Here is a 15498-nt window from a genome sequence, read left to right as displayed (position 1 = left end):
CCAGGAAGCATTCCTACGGCTGCCTAGATGCCATGCGCCAGCCGGAGAACTAACTACGCCTGGAAGAGGAAGGAACAGACCTGGCTTACCTCTAGAGAAATTCCCCAAAGATGATAGTAGCCCCCACGTATATTAACGGTGAGTTCAGAGGAAAAGACATACACAGTATGAAGGTAGATTTAGCAAAGCGAGGTCCACTTACTAGATAGAGGAAGGATACAAAAGAGGACTTCACGGTCAGCTGAAAAACCCTTTCAAAAACCCATCCTGAAATTACTTTAAGACTCCTGTGTCAACTCATGACACAGGAGTGGCAATTTCAGTCCACAAGAGCTTCCAGTAACAGGAAATGACAAAACTGTAAACTGGACAAGAAAAACAAAACAATAAGGACAAGAGTCCACTTAGCTGATCAGCAGACTAGTAGCAGGAACATGCAACTGAAAGACTCAGGTTACAATGATGACCGGCAAGGAAGTGACTGGAGAGCAAGGCTAAATAGGGAACTCCCAAAACTGATGGAAGCACGTGAGCTGAGGCAGAAAAGCACACACAAGTCTCCAGTACCACCAGCCACCACCAGGGGAGCCAAAAAGCGGATCACAACAGCCTGGCAAACGACAAATCCATCAGATTCAGGGCAGCACCCGAATCCACAAAAGCCATAACCGGGTAGGACGACAAAGAACAAATCAAAGTAACAGACAAAATAAATTTAGGCTGTATAGTACCAATGGTGACAGGTTTAGCGATTTTTTTTAAGCGTTTAGAGCATGCTGAGATAACATGAGTAGAATCACCACAGTAAAAGCACAACCCATTTTGACGTCTATGACTTTGTCGCTCAATTCTGGTCAGAGTTCGGTCACATTGCATAGACTCAGGTCTCTGTCCAGAAAATACCGCCAAAGGATGAGCAGATTTGCGCTCCCGCAAACGCCGATCAACCTGAATGGCTAAAGCCATAGAATCACTCAGACTTGTAGGGGTGGGAAACCCCACCATAACATTCTTAACGGCCTCAGAAAGACCTTCTCTGAAATTTGCAGCCAGGGCACACTCATTCCATTGAGTAAGCACCGACAATTTCCGAAATTTTTGACAATACACCTCTGCTTCATCCTGACCTTGAGAGACAGCCAGCAACGCTTTTTCTGCCTGATTCTCAAGATTAGGCTCCTCATAAAGCAGTCCAAGAGCCAGAAAAAATGCATCTACATTAAGCAAAGCAGGATCTCCTGGCGCCAGAGAGAAAGCCCAATCTTGAGGGTCGCCACGCAACAAGGAGATAACAATTTTAACTTGCTGAGCGGAATCACCAGAGGAATGAGGTCTCAGAGATAGAAATAACTTACAATTATTCTTAAAATTTTGAAACCTAGATCTATCTCCAGAAAACAACTCAGGAATGGGTATCTTTGGTTCTGACATAGGGCTATGAATAACAAAATCCTGAATACTTTGCACCCGTGCAGTAAGATGATCCACACTAGAAGTCAGAGTCTGAGCATTCATGTCTGCAGCTGAGCTCAAAACCACCCAGAGTTCAAGGGGATGAAAGAAGCTAAACAGACTGCAGCAAAGGAAAAGCGGGAGGAAAAAAAAAATAATGTACTCAAGTCTTCTTTTTATCCCACTTCTGCGATGCATTAAACACTTTTTGGCCTGCTATACTGTTATGATCCTTAGTGGTTGAGGATCACAAATTACTCCAGCTAAGTAACAAACGTAGGACAAGCTCTAGGGAGGTGGCAAACTGGACTGACCGCAAATCTGAACCTATCCAAACACACTAGAAGTAGCCGGTGAACGTGCCTAAAAATCCTAGACGTCTCGAGCCAGCCTGAGGAACTAACTACCCCTAGAGAGAAAGAAAGACCTCTCTTGCCTCCAGAGAAATAATCCCCAAAGATATAGAAGCCCCCAACAGATAATAACGGTGAGGTAAGAGGAAGGCACATACATAGGGGTGAAAGCAGATTCAGCAAATGAGGCCCACTAATACTAGATAGCAGAAAATAGAAAAGGGAATCTATGCGGTCAGTAAAAAACCCTTACAAAATATCCACACTGAGATTTCAAGAACCCCCACACCAACTCACGGTGTGGGGGGAGAAACTCAGTCCCCTAGAGCAACCAGCAAGCGAGGAAATCACATTTTAGCGAGCTGGACTAAAAACATAATGAACACTGATAATCAAAAAATGATCAAACAAAAACTTAGCTTGTCTTGGAGAGACTGGGAGCAAGGTAGACACAAGGAATCTGAAGAGCACTGAATACATTGATAGCAGGCAAGGAACTGAGTATCCAGGTGAGCTAAAATAGGAAACCAACCAAGGATAACAAACCAGCTGATGCTGCAACCTGCAGAAAGACAACACTACACAGTACCGCTTGTGACCACTAGAGGGAGCCCAAAAATAGAGTTCACAACATTTGTCAGTGAACTTTACAAGTCCTTTTGTTACCAGTTCTCGGCGGGCAAAGAACTTTGCCAAGTCTATGGTGGCTTGATCAGTGTTGGTACGAGCCGGTATGTTATAGTCATGTCTAGTGTGTGGTGCATCACCATACCTGTGAGACGCTCTTGGCTTCGAACAGTCTGCATAGTACCTTTCTGGTGAAGAAGATGTCTCTTTAAGGTGAGGTGGGAGCTGTACCTTCTTCTCAGTGGAACGGTAGCTGTGGTCGACATCTCTGTGCTGAACGTCTTCTTGTTTGTAGTAGCGAAGTTCGGGGTTGGATCGATGATAATCGGCGTAGGCTGATCGATGTAGTCTGTCGAGGGTGTTGTCCATGCTGTAGTGTCAATGGACGTACTCTGCAACGCGCTGAGCTGGATCTTGCTGCTCTAGATCTGTTCCAAGAATGTTGCTGCGTCTCCCATAATCAGGATCCTTCATGGCTTCCAAGTACTCTGCCTTAGCTATTGCAGCTGCTGTCTCTTTGTCTGCCATAAGTCTTTCTAGAGACACTTGCAGGCGTGCACTTTCTGCCTCTTGTTCTGCCCGCAAACGTGCGGTCTCGGCTTGCAGGCGTGCACTTTCTGCCTCTTGTTCTGCCCGCAGGCGTGCGGTTTCTGTCTCTTGTTCTGCCCGCAGACGTGCGGTTTCGGCTTGCAGGCGTGCACTTTCTGCCTCTTGCTCTGCCCGCAAACGTGCATTTTCTGCTTCATGCTCTGCTTGTCTCAGCTTTAGATGCATTTCTTTCTCGGCGAAGGAGGACCTCGCTTTGGCTGCTTCAGCTTCAGCACGGGCGACAGCAGCTAGCTCTGCTAATGATGACCTGCTAGAGCTTGCTCGTGATCTCGTCTTGAGTGAGGATGTGCTGTTTTGAGACATTGTGCGCTTAGCTGCGTACTGCTGAGTGTTTTGGCGGGAAACTGAGTCTATGTGCGGTGAGCTTCCTCGTGGCGGGAATAATGTAGCTCTTCTTGGCGGGCTGCAGTATAGTTCTGCGGCTGTATGGTGGCTGCTGTGGTACCCGAATGTGGAGCAGTGTGGGTGTTAGCGGTTCCGTACAGTCGGATCAACTACAGCCTGCGACAGGCTATCAGTTTCACTGAAGGCAGCTAATCTGTTCTTGCTTTACAATCACCGCCTGCGACTGGCGGTCTCGTTTTTCACTGTTCTGCCTTCCTCCACGTAGGACGCTGTGTGGATTCCAACATACGGCTAAACCTTCATCCACATCCCATTAAACAGACTGTATTGAAGCTCAAGTCTTATTTATTAGGGTGATGATAACATAAACTATAACGTTGAACAACAATGGTGGATAGTATTCATAGTAGATGATCGAATAGTGAATGATGTTGATGTACAAAGTGGATGTTCAGTGAATAATCATAGTGGATGACTGGTGAAAAACTGTAAAGAATAACAGCATATCAGTATATGCACATACAAGGTGCAATCATATAAATAACTGGGACATTACAGCAAGAATTGTACAGAGTGCATTACACAGTAATTCTAGCAGCACTGCCCTATTCTATACAAAGATGCATCTATCTACATGCAAGCTGCAGAGCACAAATCTGCCTAACTACATCAGACTATAGGAGCTGCATAAGGCTCAGATACTAACACAAACATAAGTTGCATTTAACCCTTTATAAATGTACCGAGATCCGTTAGGACAGGGGTAGGAAAGTAAGTGAGACAGGAGCACGTGTGCCTCCCTTCAGACCTGAGGAGAAATGGCTACTGAAGCTTGTCTTCCACAAGAAGAATGAGGGCGGAACTTACCCAGAAGACACTGCTCTTCTGGGGAAAGAGTTGGTAAACAACATGAAAAGTAGACAACTGATGACCTCCAGTGGCCACAACTTGAATAACATGACAATTAACTTATTGCACATTAAGATGGGCAGAACACTGTGATTCATGCTGATATTAACAAGACTAAGCATGCTAAAGTATTAGTACCAGGGAATAGCCCAAATTAAATTCTCTTTAGAGTTTATGCATAGGTCAGTGTGAAACAATACATCCAAATATAGTGCCAATTTCAAATATATTCCTCATTTCACACTTCCTAAGTACTAAACCCATTCAGCATTCAAACAAGTAAGCATGCTGCTATATACACAGTTTTCAGACAACTTACTAGTGTATCATAGTCAAGAACACAAATCCATCACAACCATTAAGTCTGAGATTAATTAGAAAAACATGATACTTTTTTGATTGGTACACTTTTAATTGCGTAATAAAAGTTAATTTTTAGGGCTCTATTTTTCTTTGTACTTCTAATGTTATTGAGAACAGTTAAGCAAGTCGAAGATTAAATGATCTCTAAAATGGCTACAGTTAAAGTTGACACATTTCCTGTGGATTTAAGGGAAATAAATATATATATATATATATATATATATATACATATATATATGTATATATATATATATATATATATATAGACAGGTGTTTCTCATGAAATTAGAATATCATCAAAAAGTTAATTTATTTTAGTTCTTCAATATAAAATATATATATATTTATATATATATATTATATAGAGTCATTACAAACAGTGATCTATTTCAAGTGTTTATTTCAGTTAGGCTATGTGCATACGTTGCGGAATTGCGGCGAAAATTTCCGCGGCAATTCCTCAACTCCCTGCAGTGGGAAATACGCATGCGGAATTGGCTTGCATTTTAACGCTAAACACTAGGGTTTTGCAAGAGTAATTAGCTTGCAGAATGCTAGCATTTTCCAAGCGATCTGTAGCATCGCTTTGAAAAATTATTGACAGGTTGTTCACACTTGTCAAACATAGTGTTTGACAAGTGTGACCAACTTTTTACTATTGATGCAGCCAATGCAGCATCAATAGTAAAAAGATATAATGTTAAAAATAATTTTAAAAAAAATAAATCGTGATATTCTCACCTTCCGGCATTCCCCGCAGCCTTCCCGAACTTCACGATGCTCCCGTTCCCAGCGATGCCTTGCGACAATGACCCCAGCATCACGCAAGACCACTACGTCATCACAGGTCATTGTCCCAAGGCATAACTGGGAACGGGAGCTGCAGGGAGCATTGCTAAGGCCTGGGCCGGCCATAAGGTGAGTATATAACTATTTTTTATTTTAATTCTTTTTTAAGGGACTGGAGGAGAGTCTCCTCTCCTCCACCCTGGGTACCATCCACACCTCACATGATCCGCTTACTTTGCGCAGGGTGGGCATAGCCCCATGCGGAATGTAAGCTGATCAATGCATTGCTATGTGTGAAGAGTCACCGCGATTCCACACAAAGAGTGAGCATGCTGCATATTTTTCCGTGGTGCGATTCCGCCGTGGAAAAATATGCAGCATTAGCACAGCACCGGAGATGCCGACATTCGCATCAGCTGCTTAGGAGGATATTTAAAGACGGGCGGTTGTAATAGTAGCACACATACCCCTTATTGCAGAAGCTAGTACGGCGCTGTCGGGGTGTCCGAGGGTGCAGTCAATGGGACTAATACTTATGTAAGTAAATATTAGTGAATTGAGACATGGTCATTGGCATATGGTTGAGCACCAATTTGCACTATGCACTTTATAATCTATATGAGGCTGCAACACAGCTAAGACAATAAGGATTTTTAGCACTGGGCTGTTTCTATATGTGTTGTTAGCTGGGTATTAAATCAATTAGGTGCAAACCGGCATTGATTATATATGTTCCATTGCTCATAGTCCTTGTTTTCTGCTTTACCCTCAGTTATAATTGTGAAATTCCCTTGTTTTATCTTTTAATTTATATTTGTAATAGATTTTTTGAATTTTAATAGTACAACATTTGGGTTTTGCCTCTTTTTCTCTGTGTTACACATGGGGTATTTGGTTGGTATTAAATATTTGGAGGTTGGCATTATATGATTGGACTTTGAGATGTATTAGCACAGCATTGCGGAATCCCATTGAATTCAATGGGTTGTGTTGTGCATGCATTTTCTCCGCGTTTTCGCTGTGAAAAAATGCAGCAAAAACGCATGCAATCCACAACGTGTGCACATAGCCTCAATGTTGATGAATATTGCTTACAGCCAATAAAAACCCGAAAGTCATTATCTCAGTAAATTAGAATAATTAACAAAAACACCTGCAAAGGCTTCATAAGCATTTAAAAAGGTCCAGTGTTTCAGTAGGCTCACAATCATGGGGAAGACTGCTGACTTGACAGATGTCCAGAAGGCAGTCATTGACACACTCCACAAGGAGGGGAAGCCACAAAAGGTCATTGCTAAAGAAGCTGGCTGTTCACAGAGTGCTGTATCCAGTGCTGCCATCAGGGCACTACTGCCCTTACTGGTGTATGGGGCCAGGAGGTCAGCAGGAAAGAGGAGGGCCCGGAAATGCTGGCTGCTCGGGCCCCTCCCCCTTTGCTTCAGCTCACCGGGAACCAGAGGCAAGGGGGCCGTCACGTCACTTACCAACAGTAAGGCTTCTTTACTTTTCACGACTGTGTGCAGCATCTCCCATCTCCTGTCTTCTTCCTGCTCCTCCTCCCGGCTCCTCCTGTCTGTCTGGCACAGTGGCACCTGCTAGATGCCTCCTTCTCCCTGCACTGCACACACTTCCAGCCTGTGCAGAACAGCATCTGCAAACTCGTGGCTGGAGGTAAGCTGTGTGCAGGATCTCAATCACCCCCTGAACAGGAGGTAAAGAACGGCCTGAATGTGTCCGATTGTTTAGCAGAGTAAAGAGTGGAGGCAGAGGCTACAGTCAGAGATTAGAAGCAGTGATTTACTGACTGTGACCCCAGAGGTTTGTGCTTTCTGGTTAGTGTAGGATTCTCATCCACACACAGCACCGACCAGAGAGCTCAGAGCTGGGGAACACTGTCACAGTGTCACTAAATCACTAGCTGTATTCTCTGACAGTCTGCCTCATGTCATTGATACTGTAACAGATCCAGGCTGGGACTGAGCCCATCCCCCAGTGAAGACTTTATTCACATAAACTGTACCTGTTGCATTTAACACACAGGTACAATACATAGACACATAATACATAAATGTATAGTATATCACCAGGGCTGCCATCAGGGCTTAAATGCCATGACTGGTGTATGGGGCCTGATGACTAGACGGGGCCTGCATCGGGCCCCCTCTCTTCTGGTCTGGTCTCTTCTGCAGTAACTGAACCTGTGTCGGAGATGCAGGTTCAGTTAGGCTACTTTCACATTTCCGTTTTTGGGAATCCGTCACAATGCGTCGTTTTGGGAAAAAACGTATCCTGCAAATTTTCCCACAGGTTGCGTTTTTTCCCATAGACTTGTATTGTCGTTGGATTGCGACGTATGTCCACACGTTGCGTCTGTCGTGCACTGGTTGCATCGGGTTTTGGCGGCCCGTCGTCCCAGAAAAAAGTTCAAGGGAACGTTTTTCTGTACATCGCATCCAGTGTTTCAGACTGCGCATGCCCAGCAGGAAATATTGCTCTCACGATCTTTCCTCACCCTGCAGTCTGACGGAAATGTGAAAGCACACACTTCCATCAGTACGTCGCGCCGACGCTTCGTGACGGCCCCGTACCGACGGAAATGTGAAAGAAGCCTTAAACTCTATTGCCATGCGGGCCCGCACAGCAATAGTGAAAAGCTGCCAGCCAAACAGAGGCTGGCAGCTGATGTCAGTGCGCACGTCGCCGGCGTATGACGTCATTGTCATTCACCGGCGAGTGTGCTCCTGGACTGCGTTGAGGGAGCATCGCCGCAGGAGCGTCGCAAGGTAAGAGGAAATATTTCTTTATTTTTATTGAAAGCTGCAAGTCCGGTGCAGAATTGGAGACACAGGGGGAACAATGGATACACAGGGGGAAGTATGGAGACATGGGGAAGTATGGAGACACAGGGGGAAGAATGGAGACACAGGGGGAAGTATGGAGACACAGGGGGAAGAATGGAGACACGGGGAAGTATGGAGACACAGGGGGCAGAATGGAGACACGGGGAAGTATGGAAACACGGGAAAGTATGGAGACACGGGGAAGTATGGAGACACAGGGGGAAGTATGGAGACATGGGGATGTATGGAGACACGGGGAAGAATGGAGAAAGGGAAGAATGGAAACACGGGTAAATATGGAGACATGGGGAAGTATGGAAACACAGGGAAGTATGCAGATTCGGGGAAGTATGAAGACACGGGGCAGAATGAAGATGCAGGGGGAAGCATGGAGACACAAGTATGGGGACACAGGGAAGTATGGAGACATGGGGGAAGAATGGAGACACGGGGGAAGAATGGAGACACGAGGAAGAATGGAGACACGGGGAAGAATGGAAACACAGGGGGAAGTATGGAGACACAGGGGGAAGTATGGAGACACGGGGAAGAATGGAGACAGGGAGAATGGAAACACGGAAGTATGGAGACACAGGGAAGTATGGAGACACAGAAGTATGGGGACATGGGGAAGTATGGAGACACGAGAAGTATGGAGACATGGGGAAGTATGGAAAGGCGGGGAAGTATGGAGGCACAGGGGGCAGAATGGAGACACAGGGGAAGAATGGAGATGGAAGAATGGAGACGGGGAAGTATGCAGACACGGGGAAGTATGGAGAGACAGGGAAGAATGGAGACACGGCAAGTATGGAGACACAGGAGCAAGTATGGAGACACAGGAGGAAGTATGGAGACACGGGGCAGGATGCGAGAAATGGCAGGATGGGAGACACGGGGGCAGGATGGGAGACACAGGGGGCAGGATGGGAGACACGGGGGCAGGATGGGAGACAAAGGGCAGGGTGGGAGACATGGGGCAGGTTGGGAGACACGGGGCAGGTTGGGAGACACGGAGCAAGTTGGGAGACATGGGGCAGGATGGAGACACGGGGCAGGATGGGGACAGATGGGGCAGGATGAAAACAGATGGGGCAGGTTGGAGACTGATGGGGCAGGATCATGGGGCATGATCATGGGGCAGGATGGAGACAGATGGGGCAGGATGGAGACACATGGTGCAGGATCATGGGGCAGGATGGAGACACATGGTGCAGGATCATGGGGCAGGATGGAGACACATGGTGTAGGATCATGGGCAGGATGGATACAATGGAGACAGATGGGGCAGATTCATGGGGCAGATAGGGCAGTATCATGGGACAGATGGGGCAGGATCACGGGACAGATGGGGAAGGATCACAGGACAGATGGGGTAGGATCGGACATCACATGGGGGCAGAATGGATACTCATGAGGGCAGGATGGGAGAACATATGGCTGGACCCAGGAATGAGATACACGGGGGTCACAATGGGGGATATTATTACCATAAGGGCTAAATAAGGGATATTATTACTGCAATGATGTATTTATTTTATTTTTTCAGGATACTGCTTTAAATGCGGGAGGCGGTACTGTTACTGTGCAGAGCGACACTATATCGCCTTTTATTCTTCATCTGGTGTAGTTTAGAAGTTGGGAAAAAATTAAATAATGTGTTCTACAAGCAGTGCTCTAGCTAACTGTGCTATTTCCTGCAAAGACGAGCCCTGGCTGGAAGTGATGGCGGTCTGTGCTGGATGAAGATGAAAAGCAAAGATGAAGGACTTCACCTAGTGACGTCACTGGTGAGTCAGTGTTTTACCTGTAGACTGGCACTGCACACTGAATACTATATACAGCAGTCCTGTGTACAATTTCACCAGTGATCACTGTATTACCTTTACACTGATACTATATATAGAGCTCCTGTGTATAATGTCATTGATCACAGTATAACCTGTACAATATATACAGTTCTCGTGTGTATAATGTCACTGTTGATCACTGTATTACCTGTACACTAATACTGTATACAGAGCTCCTGTGTATAATGTAATCTGGATCACTGTATTACCCGTACACTATACATTGTATACAGCGCTCCTGTGTATAATGTCACCGGTGAACACTGTATTACCTGTACACTGACCCTATATACAGAGCTCCTGTGTATAATGTCACCGATAATCACTGTATTACCTCTACACAGACACTGCATACTACGTACAGATCTACTGTGTATAATAACACGTATGGTGATATTAGTATTGTGGTTTTTTTTAATTAATGATCAGTATTGTAGTGTTCAGTCACTATGTGATGGTAATATGTTGTCCGGCCATGGTGTGGCGGTATTTGTTCCTTGTATGTGCTATTTGGTCACTATGTGGTGGTAATATGTGATCTGGACATGGCGTGTCGGTATTTGTTCCTTGTATGTGGTATTATAGGTCTCTATGTGGTGGTAATATGGTGTCTGGTCATGGTGAGGTAGTATTTGTCCCTTGTATGTGATATTATTGGTCATTTTAAAAATTGAAAAATAAATAAAAATATACCTAGATTGTATTGCTTATTTTAACAAATGATTATTAGTTTACAGTAGAGTAGGGCCCGACCAAAAGAGTCTACCTTGTCGTGGTGGCGGCTTAAAAAATATTTTGGGCAAAACAAAAGCTGCCAGCTATATGTGTGATCTGGTGATGGGAACTGTTAATGTTGATTGGTGAGAAGTGGAGTTTTTCCAAGAGAGCAGTGGGGCTGTGGCCAGTTCGAGGGGTGGAGGCGGGGCTGGGGTGGAGCCTGGGCAGAGTCTCAGGGGGCCCTGAAAATTTTGCCAGTATGGGGCCCCAAAATTCCTAGTGGCAGCCCTGGCTGTATCCAAGCATATTAATGGAAAATTGAGTGGAAGGAAAAAGTGTGGTAGAAAAAGGTGCACATGCTTTCAGAATAAAGCGATGCAGAAATAATTATTTTTTTCCATAAAATAGTTTTTATTGTGTAAAAGTGAATCTCCAAAAAAACAATATCTAAGTTTTAGGGAATATTTTTAACTGTGTGAACATGTAGTCCCTTTAAAAAAATACTTTATTAAATATATCTTAAAATTTCAAAAATCCCAGTGACATAAAGCGAAAAGACAAAATCAAAAACAGGATCAAAAGAGGTGTGAACCTATCCTCACGATATCCCTACACTTTGCTGCTCTCCCTGCCTAACAGTGGAGGTTGGCACCCTGATAGAGTCGATTTTGGCGCCCCCACTCAACGGCGGCTATCCACTGCTCACCCTATCAACCACCTATACACTACAGGTGGGAAAACAATGGATTAATATAAAGAGATGAAATATAGTGTGGAGAGAAAAGCAACAAAAATTAGGTACACCGAACAATTATAAACATCCCCAATCTTGTCCAAAGTATTTTGATACACATGGGACAGATAATAGCAAGGGGAGTAATAGTCCAATATAAAATGGTTCAAAATAATTATACCAGAACTATACACAAACGGCCCATCTCAATCACAGGAAAAACAGGTCCATTATGAGCCTCAATAGCATAGTTAGTGCAGTCTTTTAGTCCTATGGTATCGGCCAGTAGTGTATAGTCTGATATAAAAATGAAGCTATAGCGGATAGCAAGCAGAGGGTAAGATCATCAGATTGAAACACTTAGCTTCCCAGCTTCTCAATAATCACCTCGACGCGTTTCCCCGAACTGTGGTTCATCAGGAGGCAGTCAGGATAGAAACCATTTCTCAAGAGATGCAGGTGCTGTGATGTTCAGCAGACCTGAAGATCCAAGAGGGGTGGAGATCTTTATACCCAAAAAAGGCTAACACCGGTCAGTAATCACCTGCCGGTGGAACAGCCATCCCCCTATTTTCAGAATGACACCGGATAGCTCATAGTCCAGAGATATGGACTAATTGATGTAAAAACGTCTATAATCATATATGGGTCCCTCCCCCACATCTAAAAAGATCATTAGTAACCATAAAGGGCGTTCATAACGTACCGGAGGTGTGTAACATAGGTTGCGTCCTGCAATTCATGCGCGCCATGTGTTATGGACGGCGCCATGTTTCCCATTCCATCTGCGCACGCGCTGGAATGACGTAGTAGCGCATGCGCATAATAGTTAAAGTGCGTGCCGCCCGGAGATATACAGCGCATGACACGGGGCGCTAGCAGCCAGTGCGCAGATGCGTACAATAAAATAGAAACAAACGCTATTTAGCGATGCAGGGTAGCTTTTAAAGCCACCAAAAATCGTTCCGAATGTGCAAACGCACGTCATATGGTAAAGGATACAACAATTGGTGGTGCAAAAAAGATAGATCAAACAAATTCAACATTAAATCTAGCTTAGCAGGGAAAGGGGGGAACAATAGTATCCCTTAGTGCCGAAACTACGCCATAAAGCCAATGTGCAAACATAGATAATAGCACAAGGTAAAGAAACAGAACCGGTACAATACAAAAGATAAGGGAAGCAAAAAAAATTACATAAATATTAGTCCCAACAATAGACTACTGCAACAAGTAGAATGCAGTTTTTATGGCAGTCCCTAGAGTAATTTATCCCCATTGTATATACAGTAGCACATAACGCCAACAAAGTTTATATAAATAAACAACTAAATATCATAAAAAGCAGGTATAGGTCAAAGACTCGTTAAGTCCCCTCGGTGATACAGATTGCATACGAAAGATCCATTCTGCCTCCCGTTTTAAAAGGGCTTTATCAAAGTCTCCTCCTCTAGTTCTTGGTTTCAACAATTCAACCATGCAAAAAGTGATTCCCTCCAGACTCCCCCCATGTACCTGGTTAAAGTGCCTGGCCAATGGGGTGTCCCTCCCATTTCTTATGTCCCCAAGATGTTCACCAAATCTAGTTTTTATCTCCCTGGTGGTCTTACCTATATAGTCCAGGGGACAGGGGCAAGTGATCTTGTATACTACTCCCACTGACCTGCAGTTACCAAAGTCCCTTATGTCAAAACACCTTCCACTTGCAGCACTAGAAAATTGCCTTGATGGTTTAACATACTGACATTTAGTGCAGTTTCCACATTTGTAGAAGCCCAGTGGTTTCCTATCAAGCCATGTACCTTTTGGCTGTGGTCTCTGGTATAGGCTATGTACCAACCTATCCCCGATGGACTTCCCCCTGCTATACGTAATGCTGGGTGTATGTGGAATGATATCCCTTAGGCCTGGATCCGCCCGGAGTATCCCCCAGTGTCTTTCCAAGTGTATCTCCGGGCGGCACGCACTTTAACTATTATGCGCATGCGCTACTACGTCATTCCAGCGCGTGCGCAGATGGAATGGGAAACATGGCGCCGTCCATAACACATGGCGCGCATGAATTGCAGGACGCAACCTATGTTACACACCTCCGGTACGTTATGAACGCCCTTTATGGTTACTAATGATCTTTTTAGATGTGGGGGAGGGACCCATATATGATTATAGACGTTTTTACATCAATTAGTCCATATCTCTGGACTATGAGCTATCCGGTGTCATTCTGAAAATAGGGGGATGGCTGTTCCACCGGCAGGTGATTACTGACCGGTGTTAGCCTTTTTTGGGTATAAAGATCTCCACCCCTCTTGGATCTTCAGGTCTGCTGAACATCACAGCACCTGCATCTCTTGAGAAATGGTTTCTATCCTGACTGCCTCCTGATGAACCACAGTTCGGGGAAACGCGTCGAGGCGATTATTGAGAAGCTGGGAAGCTAAGTGTTTCAATCTGATGATCTTACCCTCTGCTTGCTATCCGCTATAGCTTCATTTTTATATCAGACTATACACTACTGGCCGATACCATAGGACTAAAAGACTGCACTAACTATGCTATTGAGGCTCATAATGGACCTGTTTTTCCTGTGATTGAGATGGGCCGTTTGTGTATAGTTCTGGTATAATTATTTTGAACCATTTTATATTGGACTATTACTCCCCTTGCTATTATCTGTCCCATGTGTATCAAAATACTTTGGACAAGATTGGGGATGTTTATAATTGTTCGGTGTACCTAATTTTTGTTGCTTTTCTCTCCACACTATATTTCATCTCTTTATATTAATCCATTGTTTTCCCACCTGTAGTGTATAGGTGGTTGATAGGGTGAGCAGTGGATAGCCGCCGTTGAGTGGGGGCGCCAAAATCGACTCTATCAGGGTGCCAACCTCCACTGTTAGGCAGGGAGAGCAGCAAAGTGTAGGGATATCGTGAGGATAGGTTCACACCTCTTTTGATCCTGTTTTTGATTTTGTCTTTTCGCTTTATGTCACTGGGATTTTTGAAATTTTAAGATATATTTAATAAAGTATTTTTTTAAAGGGACTACATGTTCACACAGTTAAAAATATTCCCTAAAACTTAGATATTGTTTTTTTGGAGATTTAAATTTATTGTTATGGCAGGTTTCCTCTCAGGTCCCATTAATACGGATATATGGGCGCAGGATGCAAACTTAGTTTTTTCAACTAGTGGTAATTCCCTCCAGAACACTGAAAACCCTTCTCTGCAAAACCAGTTTAAAGATATCTATCTCTGCTATAAAGACAATATAAAATCCTGGTGGGAGATAAAAGGACTGGAAAATTATATCAAAAATAGAATAGTACCCAAAGGGTTACGCATTGCTATTAGGCCCTCCCCCCGCACTACAAATCCCACTGTGTTGGCAGCTTGGACAAAAGAGTCCATTGATTCCTCCGTACGTTTCATGCAAATATTACTGACGGAGGAAAAAATATTGTTTGAAGAGTCTGGTAAGAGGTTGAACCTACTGATAGAACAGGTACAGAAGCAAAAGACGGACCCAGACTACAGTAGGAGAGAAAATTTCCTACAAACATCTATTGAAAAATTTCAAAATAGGCTTAAAGAGAGGAAACATACACAGTTCATAAGGGATTTGGCTGAGTTTAAAGACAACAAAGCCTACGACTATCAATCCCAAAAAACTGTGGATCCTTCCTCATCGGATGTGGATACATCAGATACGGAGAAATCAGAATCAGGTCCAGCCACATATACACATCGTGGTAGCATTCCTAATACCAGATGGCGTTCGAACAAAAATCAGCGCAAACAGAGGGGAAGAGGAGGAAGAGATGGGGGAGGAAGGGGTCCTATGGGCCTAACCTATGGCTCTATGCAACAAGCATCTCCCTTGCCGTCTACATCCTCGTCTTTTTTAGA

Source organism: Ranitomeya variabilis, chromosome 1 (genome assembly GCF_051348905.1).
Source record: "Ranitomeya variabilis isolate aRanVar5 chromosome 1, aRanVar5.hap1, whole genome shotgun sequence".
Classification (NCBI taxonomy): domain Eukaryota; kingdom Metazoa; phylum Chordata; class Amphibia; order Anura; family Dendrobatidae; genus Ranitomeya; species Ranitomeya variabilis.
Note: the sequence above shows the minus strand (reverse complement) of the source record.